The 14,315-nt window shown below is 38.3% G+C and overlaps 1 long non-coding RNA gene across 1 annotated transcript; it reads left to right on the forward strand.

Moving 5' to 3' along the window:
* Positions 1-2,355: 2,355 nt before the first annotated feature.
* On the forward strand, positions 2,356-4,301 carry LOC148998832 (uncharacterized). The gene is made up of 3 exons (XR_016171099.1): positions 2,356-2,490; positions 2,587-2,706; positions 2,784-4,301. It is a non-coding gene; the product is annotated as an uncharacterized LOC148998832 (long non-coding RNA).
* The last annotated feature ends 10,014 nt before the right edge of the window (positions 4,302-14,315 follow it).

Consider the following 14,315-nt stretch of genomic DNA (forward strand, 5'->3'; position numbering starts at 1 on the left):
TGACCTCATCAGCATGAGTCAAGAAGATCTTCATATGCTCCCAAGTCTTTGGCAATGACCTGATGACTGCGGAGACTTGCTCCTCATCAGTCTTTTGGCGCCCACATGCGCTCAACTCACTAATCATGTTAGACATGATGGTTATATCTTGCCTCATGGTGTGACCCGGCGCATCTTATAACCGTCAAAAGTGAGTCCGAGCGGCGGCCTCTTGTGGTGGAAGTCCCTCCATACTGGAACTTCACAGCCTCCCACAAAGACTTTGCAGTCCTATGCTTCTCATAACGAAGCATCATGTCATCCCTCATGGAGCTCAGGATTGTAATCTTGGCTACCCGGTCTTTCCTCTTCCAAGCATTGTATATATCAAGGTCCCTGCGATCTTTGTGCGGTGGTACCTTCCTCGGAGTGGGTTCATGGTCTGGTTTATGGTCTCTAGCATATCCCTGCTCTTCCGGGAGATATTGCACCTTTCGGTGCCAAAGGTCATAATTCCTCTCATTCGACTTATCTCCTTTAGTGAGGTCAAGCAACAATGCTCTTGGTAGCGACCATTTTTCTAGAGATATTACATACAAGAATGAGTTCAATAAATCTAGCATAAAACACAACTCATGCAACAAAAAATCACACTAGCATAGTCAACCTATGGGATAAGCACTTAAACCAAAAGAGATGCTAAAAAAACATTCAATCAAATTCTCATGCAAACCCACATAGACTTATACACTAGCTTCATTTTGTGCAAGAAACATGATTGATAGACCCATAAATAAAAAATAGTTTTATTAAAATAAAACATACAATCATGTTAAAACTATGAGGTGGTTCACACAGAACACTTCTACCTCATTAGCTCCCACTAGGCCCCAATAAGCCCTCAATGCCCAAACATCACACAGATTGTTGGGCCATTGGTGTCCAGTAAGTTAGAAACACATTCTGAACTGGACAGACCAATATCCAAAAAAATCCATCTCCCAGACGGATTGCGCGTGCCGCCTGCACGGAATTTACGTTCGCCTTTTATGCCCAGACGGATGACCGTCGGCATTCCTGTGACCAGACGGATGATCGGTCATCGCCAGCACGGAAAATCCGTCTGCGGCGTGTCGACCGGAAACGGCGTTTTTTCTGAATTTTTCATAAACGAAAATTTTCCAAAAAACGGTAAAACACGTTTTTTCACTCAAAAAATCATCCAAAAACACATGAAAAAAATCCAACAATAAATTTTAAACAAAAAATTATCATCATGGATTATCAATTCATGCAAATCTTCATTAAGGAAATTCACAAAGATCTCCCACTCGGATCCGAACCAAAATAAGGGTTTCCATAAAACCCTATCAATTCTCCCATGGGTTTCGTATTAAACCCTTGATCCTCCCATTGGATCCATACAATTAAAATAAACAATGGGGAGGAACAAAGAACCGTGGGAACCAATGGCTCTAATGCCAATGTTGGTAATACATCAAAAGTAATTCAATTCAATTAATTGATGGAGAAAAAATTCCTTACCTGGATTTGCTTTCCCTTACTTGAAGTATTCGTCGCGGAAGTCTAGCTCCACGTTCTCGTTCCACCACCAAAGATTTACCGGCGAGATTCCACAATCACAGGGAAAGGGAATAATATCCACAACCCAAATGCCGTGGATTAATGGAATGAAGATCAAATACTAGGAAAGAAGAATTTCTAAGCCTGCGATTCTAAGAGAGAGGGAGAGAGAGATGGAGCCGCCGTTTCTCAGAGATAAATCTCGTGCGAATGAATCACACACTTACTTACTAATGCGGTGGTTACCAAAATATATAACCCTATTTTGTAACCGCCCTAATAGTGAGTTTCCAATATTGCCCTTGGGCATTTAATTTATTAATCATATTAATAAATTCCAACAGTTTTAGTCCCTATTTGTCCTATTGCGCGTGTGTCGTTGATAACAATATTGAACGGAAAACCGAAGAGAAGCAGTCCGATAGATGGAGAGCAGGGTTTGGTTTTGTAAAATTTTAAAATAAAAAACCTTTAACGGTAAAAAAATAAAATTATATTTACATTCGTACCCACACATTTGTAAGAATGGTGAAATCTAGACCGTTGGTGGCAGCCAACCGCGGCTGCTGGAAATAAAAATCCAAATTTCGGCATGTCAGTCCGGACTGGCCTTATTTGGTTCAGTTTTAAACAGAGTTATAGACGTCCATGGTACTTTCCCATTACCAGAAAGGATGTCACCCTGAACGAACCGGTATTGGCTCATGGTTCAGCCGGTCGTTGTATTCCATGGAGATTATGTAAGACCCAATTGCCAAAAAAACCTTAGGATCCTGGGTGGACTTCCAACTGTAACCAAACACCTGATAGCCGTTTCTCTCTTGTAACCTTCTTCCCTAATCCCCTCCTTAAAACCCTTACTTCGCCGGTGCAGACTGCAGAGAACTGAAAAACCCTAGTTTTGCTGGTCTTCGATCATCGGAAATGGTACAATCTTCTCTTCTTTCTCTTCACTTCATTTTTCTCTTTTGGTGATTATATTTGATTTGAATAGATGTATTTATATTGATCTGCTTCTGCAAGACCGCCGAAGCCGTGAATCCGAAAGCGTACCCGTTGGCTGTTGCCCAGCTCACAATAACCATTCTGGATCTTATTCAACTACCTGCGAACTACAAACAGCTCAAAAAAGTGCTAATGAAGGTTTGTTTCCTTGCCCTCCGTGAAGCTTAAATCTAAAGCCCTGCACATCTTTTAACTTAATATGTAATGGCTTATAGTTATCCTACTTTAGCTACCAAGACACTGAATAGGGGTACATCAGAGTTCATAGTAATGGCAGCTGATACCGAACCGCTAGAAATTCTTCTCCACCTTCCTCTTCTCGCCGAAGATAAGGTAAAGATAAGGTACTGCCTCTTCTTTGATCGCGTGTTTCCTTTCAAGCTTCTGTCGTTTCCTGGGAACCTGAATATTTAATGGGCTTAAGCACTCTGATTATTTCATTGATGGGATTAAATATGAACTCTCTGGGAGTTTGGATCGACGATTGTTTATCGATATTATTGTCATTAAAACGTTTTGAGATTTCACTGTTTCTTCATTACGAAGGTAAATGTTGAAGTTTGTTAAACAACTTCCGATGTTTGATTATAAATATGGGTATCTCAGTGATGTTATGTCGTACTTTTGAAGTTGAATGGATTGAATATAACTGGCAATGCTGAGTGATTTGCAGATGGAATAGGACAGTGGATGCTGGTAAAATACTTATCTTGGCTGTTAAAGACTTTTTATCTCGCTGTCTTTTGAGACGGAGATGTCGCCTTTGGAAAAGTGTCTTTAGAAATATCTTGACTTGTTTTTTAATTTACTTGCTAAAATACCAACGCATGAAGTTGGAAAAAAGGCGCTGCTAGAGTTGTTATGGGAGGCGGAGAGTGCAGAAAAATTTCATCATTTCAAGTGCAAATGGATTAGGAAGAAATACATTTGGGGGCATTGGGTTAAAGGTTTTAATATTGGGACCAGAGCTAGGAACTGGAACTATCCCACCACTTAGCTTTTTGGTATAGTTTGGAGTGAAGGGTACCATGCTTAATTGTGTTTGTATCTCTTCCACGGATGTTTATCTTCCACCATAATGCTAATTATGCCATCTTTTAGCTATAACCTCCTATAATCTTTGCTTCTCGACCTCCCCTTGTAATGCTACAGGGTCTTTATTCTTCAAAAACTCCATGATTTCAACAACCACGATTGACATCTCAGGAACATCCCTACAAGTGCTGGAATTTTGATTCACTTAAGTTTCATGTTTAAAACTTGGACCTTGATAATTCTCTTGGTTTTCCGACCTGTATTTGGTAACTTGTAGTGCATTTATCATTTTTTTTTAAGTTTCACATTTTAGTCTTCTAAAAATCTTTAGATGAGAGCTTTGCAGATAGTTAGTCAACCATCACACCAGTTGTTCCAGGACAAAGTATTGTCCAAAATTGCAGTTCTTTGCTTGTTGAGATTGTCAGAAAATTGAAAACCTCAAAGCAGAGGAAGGTCTCGGATCAAATGGATATACTAGGGAAAGAAGGGGTCCCAGCAACCGAAGAGAAGTAAAGAGGTTTGGTGTAAGTTAGAAGATGATGTTTTACATGGTAGAAGATGATGATGGGGGATGGGATTGATATAGCATTTGAGGGTAATAGTGTAATTTTCACTTGGGTAATTATATAACATCTACCTTATCAAGGTAGTATGGTCAACAAATAGTTGATTTTCAAAATTCAATACATAGTAACCATAAAATGCTGACAGATTAGATTTAAGTGAAATGGTGATTGTAAAGTAGGTGATGTATATAGGGATGTTCATTTGATTGTAAGATACATCAGGGGATGTCAAGTAGTTTACTCTTTTTCTTTTAGCCTATTATTAATTTTTTGTTCGTATTTGCCTGTGGAATTCAATCCAGCAGTTCCTACTCCTTGAATCATTTGAAAATTTTAGAGATCCGGATTTGCATTATTGCCTTTTCCCCATCTCAAGTATCATAAAAGAATGCTTGTAAATGTACACAGGTATTTGTCTCTTGATATCCTGTTGATGTCTACCACTTTGAAAGATGGTCTAATGCTGCCTCTACTTGTTCTGTTAATTTTCTCATCCCATATACTCCAGAAGAATACCTGGATGAGCGGATTCCACTGTGTCAAATCTCAATCTGTTTGTGGTCAATTAGTCAAACATTTGGCAAAGATATACTTTTAAGCTTCACCTTGTTAAATTTAGCCCCCTTGCCCGGTCCCCGGCCCCGGCCCCGCCTTCAACCTTCCTTTTCCTCCTTTTTTATGAAAGGTATGTATCCAAATCTATACATGGATGCAGTATTTTTAAACCAAGGTTGATCATATTGCTAGTTGAGTTAAAAACTGGAGTTCGAGTGAAGAGCACATAGCCATTTGAGCGTGCTTCTTCTCATAAAACTCCATAGAGAAATTTTGCCTCGTTTATCTTGCAGAAATGTACCCATTTTCATTTCTAGCTATCGAAACATGGCATACATTATATTCTAGTTATTGATGAAGCATCTTGAAGTGTCTAAGGATTGGGTTTAAAACTTGTGACATAGGTCATGTGATGATACTCAAACTAAGTCAAGATGTTTAAATCCTGAATTAGGTTCAAAGGGTAAAACAACAAGGTCACTTGATTTATTTGTACTACTATACTCATTGTAAGTATTTATATAAAGTAGTACCTCCATATTATTGATAGGATGAGTAACTCTTAATTATACTTCCATATTATTTATAGGATGAGTAACTCTTAATTATACCTCCATATTATTTATAGGATGAGTAACTCTTAATTAAGCGATGCTTGTGAAATGTGGGGTTGTGTTCGATATGGTGCACCCCTAGTGCTGCCCTACACAAACATAGGGGGGGGGGGAGTCCACCATCCGAGGAGAAATTTACACAGCCAATTTTTTAAAAATATCTATGAGACTGAGATTTAAGGTGGGGCCGTTAAAATGTTTACTTTTGGGAAGGGATTTTTTTTGGTTTTTATATTATGAGAATCTTTAGTCTCTCATTGGTTAGAGAAGAGCAAAATGTGATATCTATTTACAGGAGGTGCAACACCTTGTATTGTACTATTGTTATTGGCGGTTGAAGGATGTGATTTGAACTAAACCAAACCAAACCAGGCCGACATGGGGCATGGTGTGTGGGCCTTGTATGGAAGCAGACATTTTTTGGTTTAATTTTTTGAGGGTCCATATTCGTTTGAAATGTTTTGGATCTTTAAGAAGACTCTTTTAAAGCAAAGAGATGCTATTGGATAGGTACATAAATACAAAGGGAAGTATCCATGCCCTTTCATTTACAAACATTGGGTCTCTATTTGTACCCTATATTTGGATTCTTTGGTTATTTGTCTTTTGTCCCTGTGTCTTATTTGTTTTTACAGCTTATACTACCTCAAACACCCTATTGTAATCACTATTGGGAGTGCACCTTAGTGATTAAGGGGTGATTGATCTTGGAGGTAGAGACATTAGGTATATCAACCTGACAGCACATATCAGGGCATTGTCAGACCTTAAAGAAAGTATATATCTCAGTTCCTGTTGTGTTCTTTTTGTGATCTGATTCATCTGAAGTGCTCATGGCTCTTCTAACACGTTTAAGTTTGTGAATGAAAGGGTAGATTCCTACCTATCTAGTGGCAACTCCTTGGTTTAAAATAGCTTTCTAGAAGGTCTAAAACTTTCTAACCCTACATGGACCCTCAAAAATAAACCTAAAAATCATGGGTTCCTAAAAAAGGTCCATGCTTCATGTCCTCCAAGTCCAAGTCAAATATGTATTAACACAGCTCGGCCCGGCATGGTTTGGTGGTTCATCTCGTGTGAGTACACTTTAACTTCCAATAACAATACAATGTGTTACATCTTCGATAGATAAATATCATTCTGTTCCTTTCTTACTAACATGGGACTAAGTATGTGGGATTGTATATTGTTATCTCATCTAAAAAAAAAACATGGGACTAATGATTCCGACAAAACAGCAACTAAAGAAAGGGGAGCAAACACAAGTAAAATTAAAGAATTCTTTTAATTAAAATAAATAACGTATTTTATGTTCTAAATTTTAATGCAATGTTTCATGTGACCAACAACTGGACATTGAGGTTTCTCACCAGCTGCTAGAAGTAACAGGTTGGAGCATTGGGGGTATGCAGAGACGAACACCTACAGTCCGTCAATTTTGGAAAGCGGAAACTCAATGGGGTGCTGGACACTATGCTTTTTGGCCTACAGTTAGGCATGCGTATAGCGAAAGAAAGGGGGATAAGGATAGATGAGATTTGGACCAATTATCATCAAATTACAAGGCTCTTACCATGGCCATCAAGAGAGAAGCAGTCTCTAGAGGAATTACCAAGGTTATTGGACTTAGCTAATACAACAAAATATGTGAAATATGTTGACTTACCCAACCCAGTGCTCCAATTGTATTTTGAAAAGTATGCATATTTTGCAGCTACATAGGTGGATAGTTGTACTAGTACATCATCTACAATATGTAGGTGTTCTCAGCACTAACTTTTCCTCTAATTGAAGTTTTCATTTCACCAAAAAAAAAAAAAAAAAAAAAAAAAAACAACTAGACATTATGAAAAAGAAGAATAAAAAAGAGAGATATAGATTACGTCTACGGGTGGACTAGTTCCTTTTTATTAATTAACATTCAACAACCAGCACTAGCGCTGTTTTGTCTGCTCTTCAACGATTGGTGAAGAGACGGTGCAAAATAGAAAAAATACTTCATTTTGGTTCAACCCGTGGATAACATCATCCACATTCCATTTGGTGGGTGATCCGTCAGTGGGACCTTGGCCGCCTAGGGCAATTGTTGAAGGCGTACTCAACTCTATGTCATTCAGAAACAGGGAGTACTCACAAAACCTAGCTTTACTTCCTAACACATTGTTAACTCCTGAACAGGACTCGTGGATCTCGTTGGTATCAACCAATGGAACCTTCACGACAAAACAAGTAGGAGAAGCAATGCAGAAAATAAATCCTAACCACAAATATTTTGGGAAGTACAAGCTGGTGGAAATTCATGTGGAAGTTACCAATCCATCCCAAGTTCAAGGTTGTTTTTTTGGAGATTACTGAACAAAGGACTACCGCTTGCTACAACTTTGATTCCCTGGTTAAGTTCATCATCACTTTGCAAATTCTGTTCCCAGGCCAATGAAATATACTGGCATTTGTTCATTTCGTGCGAATGGACAAAACGACTATAGGCAGCAGAACCCTTGGGCCTAAGAACAGAAAATCTAATAGCTCATTCTGATTCTATTCTTGAACTTTGTGAAACCATGGTTCAAAATTGGGGGATGGATAATACCACAAAAAAATGGACAATGTCAATTTTCAGTATAACATGCTATTTTGTTTGGAAGGAAAGAAATCAAGTTGTCTTTGCGGGAAATGTGCCAACCTTAGAAAGGGTACTCAATACCATAACTAGATGCGTGGGGGAGCTACATTCGATATCATCTTGGACTTCTCAGCCTGAGAACACTGAAGTGATCTCAAATTTCTATAATGAAAACTTCAACACTTGTATATGTAAAAACATAAGGGAAATTATCTTACCCATATTGATATGTGTAGGGGTTTGTAAGCCAAGGTTAGACGGAGTAGCTTGGAGTATTGGGGTCATATGGAACGGGATAATACAATACCTAAATAAAGGCATCATTAGCAAAGGGACAAGGGCACAAGCGATAATTCTTGGGATTTGAGAAGGCATCAGGGTCATAGAACAATGGCAAATGACATCGCAAGAAATTTGGTGCAACGATGAGAAGCTGATAGATCTACATCAAGGTGTGAAGAATTTTAATTGGCCCTTAAACATTATACCTTTGTTGATTGATTTTATAAAATGTATTAAGACTCCCCTTATTATGTTTAAATCCCCAACCCTCCTGAAAACTCTTTCCTTGATAGCTAACTTAGTAGATATGAACTGCCACATGGACATATGTTGTAACTGCTTGCTTAGTTTTATAAAGTTGTTTTCACTATTAAAAAAAAATAAATTCAACAACCAACTGTTATACTGAGAGTCAAGTCCAATTAAAGTACAAAGCATACCTATCTAAGTAAATTAGATGAATTAAAGAGATAAAACATTTCTATACTAGATGCTTGAGGCAGAGAAGGAGTTTATATCGAATCCAATATTCAATGAAAACTATTGGAATAAACTATGGGAACTCAAGATGTCAAACAAAATTTGTAATTTCTTGTGGATTTTCAGTCACAATCAGCTGCTGTCAAATGTTAGATTAAGAAAAATGAAGCTTCAATCTCATGCTTCATGTGGATTTTGTTATGCGAATTAGAGAGTACACTTCACATTTTTAGAGATTGTTCATTTGCTCTTGGCATTTGGAATAGACTACTGCCAAAGTCAATGCAAACATGGTTCTTTAGGAGTAATCAAAAGGACTGGCTAACGCTTAATATATGTAGAAAAAGTCAAGGTTGGTACCTAGATTGGGCGATAAAGTTCAGTTGTGTGGTGTATAAAATTTAGTGCTGAAGAAATAGAGAAAGCCATGAAGAAATCTTCACCAAACCAGGAAACGGTGCAGAGCTTTGTTTAGACCTCTTCAACCAAATTAAATCGATGTGGAGAACAAATAGAGGAAACAATAAAACCCAAATGCCCTAGAAGTGCTGGTGGATGGATTAATCCTGAGGAAGGATGGTTCAAAATAAATGTGGATGCATCACTATGCAAAGGAGAATACAGTCAGATAGGAGGTGTAATTCGCAACACAGAAGGCAGCTTCCTTGGAGGATTCGTGAAGAGAAAAATGAAGATGAATATTTTAGAAGCTGAATTGCAGGCGATCTATGAAGGAATTAACGTTGCATGCGAAAAGAATTTTATGCCTTTATATGTGGAATCCAACTCTCTCAAAACTATTGATTTGTTAAAGCCTAATGCAAGAATACAAGGGAAAGTAGCAAGAGTGGTGCATGCAATAAAGGAATATGTGGGAAGCTATGAAGGAATTAGATTCCAACATGCGTACCGGGAGTCCAACTACTTTGTTGACTGGATCACGAAGAGACCGACTTCTTTAGAGGAACCTTTGTGATTCTTTCTAGATCCACCCCAAGAATTGGAGGAGATCCTACTGGCAGATAAGATTTGCATGCTTGAGTAGTTTTTTTTTCAGGGTTGCTAAACCCCGTTTATTTGTTACAAAAAAAAAGAAGAAAAAGAGATAAAACAGTCGAGAGAGAGTTTTAATTGACTTAATAGCTCAAGACTTCAAAACAAGTGACAACAATGGTGATGGATATGATAAGGATGAAGATGGAGAGGGAAGCAGCAACAAATATTGCAGTGGTTGGGTCTTGGCAGTTCACATGGTCCAAATTGGGATGGGCTATGATACGGGAGGCACACACCTGGCCGGGTAGAAATATCACCCCAGGTTGGTTTGTGATTCTTTCTAGATCCACCCCAAGAATTGGAGGAGATCCTACTGGCAGATAAGATTTGCATGCTTGAGTAGTTTTTTTTTCAGGGTTGCTAAACCCCGTTTATTTGTTACAAAAAAAAAGAAGAAAAAGAGATAAAACAGTCGAGAGAGAGTTTTAATTGACTTAATAGCTCAAGACTTCAAAACAGTGACAACAATGGTGATGGATATGATAAGGATGAAGATGGAGAGGGAAGCAGCAACAAATATTGCAGTGGTTGGGTCTTGGCAGTTCACATGGTCCAAATTGGGATGGGCTATGATACGGGAGGCACACACCTGGCCGGGTAGAAATATCACCCCAGGTTGGTTACCGGTCTTTAGTGCTCACAAATCCTCATCGCTGCCATGAGTCACTCGGTCTCGATTCCCCTTCTGATGGGGTCATATATGACAAATGTTTCTCTAGTCAAACACTTCTAGACCAATCCTAGGTAAGTCAATCAGTAGTCAGGGAAAGTGCCAAGGGGCACCATAGGAAAGCGTTCCATACACATTCACTAGTGTCCAAAGATAGAAATGCCAAAAGGCATTTTCCATTCCACAACCACAACCTAGGCAAACACATCACATCATGATTCCATACATATCACAATCAAGTCCAATTCACAATTCATCGTTTATAATCAATTCTAGTATTTAAATCACAACATGAATAGCCTACTGTAATTATTGAACTAAAACAATATAGAAAAGAATACTAATCAGTAGCTATCATAAGTAAACGAAATCTAACAATGTATAGAATGCAAGTATGTAAATTGTGAGTGAAGTACTCACCTTGTATCCGACTTCGTAACCTTCAAGTAAGAGGTCAGTGAGCAAGTCCAAAATCACCTTAACAACCTTAAATGAACATGTATAGATCATAAGGAACCAACTAAAAGATTGGAGATGAAACGGAGATAAACAGAGAAAAGTTGCCATCAGCAACATGGTTGGTTGATGGTATCAACCAAGGGAGGATCGACCAAGCAGTCTACCTTTTTCAGCTTGTTGAATTTTGGATCTCCGAGTTCAAAATCAACACTTGTGTCCTCAACCCACTTAACCAAGGGTCTCCCCTAACTTCCAAGGAGCTTCCAAAGATGTCAACATGGAACTCAAGGTCCAACTTCCAAGTCAAACATCAAACAAGTCACTCCTTTATCCAAAACAAACAGGGTCTTTAGATTAGGATTTGGTGGGATTTTACAATCTCCCCCCCTTAAAAGAATTTCGTCCTCGAAATTGGGAGTGTACTTGACTTCCAAAGAGACTGGCATACCCAGGTGTGTAATCCACGGCCCCGAAGATCAAGTATCGAGGAACCAACCTCCCACATATACAATAACATAATCATGAACAAGATAAAATCATATAAACAATAAGATCAAGATAAGAATAAGAGAGAATATAATCAGAGTGCAGAATTTAAATGATACCAGTATATGAAAAATTACAAGTAGAGGGTGTGTAGAGAAATCACTCCCCAAATCGCAGCGGAAAAGTAGTTCTAATATAATTAAGGTTACAATCCAGTTCTCAAAAGAGAGGAATGAAAGGGATAAACAACTAAGCTAATGTCTCTTCGGTCTTATACAGTATATCCTCATAAACATAAACAAAGGAAACAAGACATGGCCACCTCCATTCTAGGGTGGGACTAATCCTGGTATGCAGGAAAATCCATATAGGGATTTTCAAAGTAATCTTCATGATCGCAAGCACCTTGATGGTAGTATGCTTCATCAATGAGCGTCTCGTAGTATGGATCATCATGTTCTTCTGTTCTTACAGAATAATCTAACAAAGATATTTGCACAAAAAAGAGTGAGTTCGAAAGAACTCAGCAAGACAAGTTATTCCACAATAACATAAATAACATGATACAAAACATAGCATGATGCAATATGATATGAAACAGACAATGCATATATGAATCTAACTGTATGCTGGTCTCTATGGCAGACATGCTTTAAGTTATAGCACCATACTTCTTTGGGAAAAGTCTCAAATCACTCATCATTGGTTGGTAATGGGTCCCGCATCCCTCTCGGATAATCCATGGCTGGGGTTTAGGTTATTGCTCTCTCCCATCACCGTTTGGTATAAGTATTGGCACATGTCAAGGTAAAGCCTGGCCCAATGCAAGTCATCTACTCAGTCGTATCAAGTCAGATATAGATACTTCCCCTATGACACCAACCAACTCGGAATACGAACTCATCAACCCTATTTGACATCCACAAATAATAGATGGGAAGCTCTCACGTCCTCTCACGGATATAATTCACCGGTCTCGAGCGCCCGTGAGCCCAAGTTTACTATTTGCCACTCTACCAATAAATGGCCTCTCACAAGTATCCACAATGTCAATGTTATCTATGACCTCTCACAGATATAACACACCGGTCTTGAGTGCTCACAAATCCACATTACTACCACGGGTCGTTCGATCTCAATACCCTTCCCAATCGGGTTTGATACAACAAGGACATTCTAGTCATACACCGCTAGACAAGCCCTATGTAGACATCCAATAATTCGGGAAAGCATCAAAGGGCACCATCGAAAATATCCCATTGATGTCCAAGGACAGAAATGTCAACAGGACATTCCTTAATCTCAAATCATACTTAATCAATCACATTCCCAATTCAATCATATCATACACACCCGATATTTCATCATATAAAAAGATACAAATAACATGATTGATCGCATATGTAATGATAAGAATAAATATTCATAATAACAAATATACATAAACATGATACTACTGTACTTGAATTACTTACAGCAGTAGTACAACATTAATAATTACAATAATGAAAGTGAATCCAAGGAGTTCCCAAAATAGAAACAAGATTCACGCAATCTATCTGATTATGGTAACAACCGTCCTTACCTTAATTTGAATTGAAGATAGTCCGGAGATCAAATAAAATGTCCCAAAGTTAGTACTTGAACCCTAAACAATCATAGATACAATATTAAAAGAAACATCCAGAAGATTGGAGGTCGAACGGATCAAAACGGACGAATACATCAATGTTGTATTCAGCTGGCTGACTGGCTGGTTGATTGACCCAGTCGACCAGGCAATCGATTAGATGAACAGTAATAGGGCTGAAATTGGATTTTTGACCCGAAACCTAGATTTCGGGACTCGGATCACTCTGAAATTTGAAAGGAATGTTAGGAACAATATACTAAGACTATCTAGTGAAGATTTAACATTAAACAAGGATCAAATCAAGACTTCTCAATTTGAAACCCTAACTTCTAAATTGCTAAAATCAAGCTCTTCAGTGAAATCAAATTGTAAATGCAAAGGGAAATCAGGGATTCAATTAATAGAATGATGAGTAATAGATTAGAGACAATTACTAACATGTAATTAGACCTAGTATGCTAAAGAAATCAGTTTAGAAGATGAATCATGTTGTTATGAAGAAAATCAAAGGAATGCAAGGTTAAGAATCCAATATGAGATCTATAGCATTGATAGAATAAGAAGGGGGTTTATACAAATCAAAAGAGACAATAGAAGAGGTGGTTGCAAGGTTGCAGCTCCTTCGTCATAGTTCCAATAGCAAGAATAAGATGAGATAAGAGTAGATTAGAGAGAGAATGAGAGATTACATACCTTGTAGATGAAATTAGAAAAGAGAAACTAAGAATCTTGTAGGAGTTCTTCAACAATACCAAGGAGAGGCCTAAGTGGAGTCTTCCCATGTTCTCAGGAGGTTCTAGCAATAGAATAGGGTTATAACTACGAAGTCCATTTAAGTAGAGCCTAAAATAACCTAAAAATCAGATTTTCTCATAATTAATAATAAGCTGGCTAACTGCCTGATCGACTGAGCCAGTCGACCAAGCTAGAACAAGAACTTCAGACAGGGAATTGGATGGCCAGATCAACTCAAAATCAAATGGCCTTCTTCCTACATCTCAATTAACTAGTCTAGGTTAGAGAATTACCTTCGAATCAAGTCCGGAAGTGCATTAGGCCCATCAACTAAACTCCCCTTCTTCAAGGTGCAATTTTTTATCAAACATTGACAATGCTTTCAAATATGGAGCACCATCATCAATCTCCATAGATTTGGGGTCAAACACCATGTCTTCCACTGAGAGGGCCCACAATTGGCTTCTTCCTCCACTTCGGGTATTCGGATCTACAAACATCAAGGTTTTCGGGTCAAGGTTAGGGTTAGGCTAGGGTTGAATTTCACATT

The sequence above is a fragment of the Hakea prostrata genome, unplaced genomic scaffold (genome assembly GCF_041222555.1).
Source record: "Hakea prostrata isolate BN-2017 unplaced genomic scaffold, UWA_Hpros_2 contig_117, whole genome shotgun sequence".
NCBI classification, from domain to species: domain Eukaryota; kingdom Viridiplantae; phylum Streptophyta; class Magnoliopsida; order Proteales; family Proteaceae; genus Hakea; species Hakea prostrata.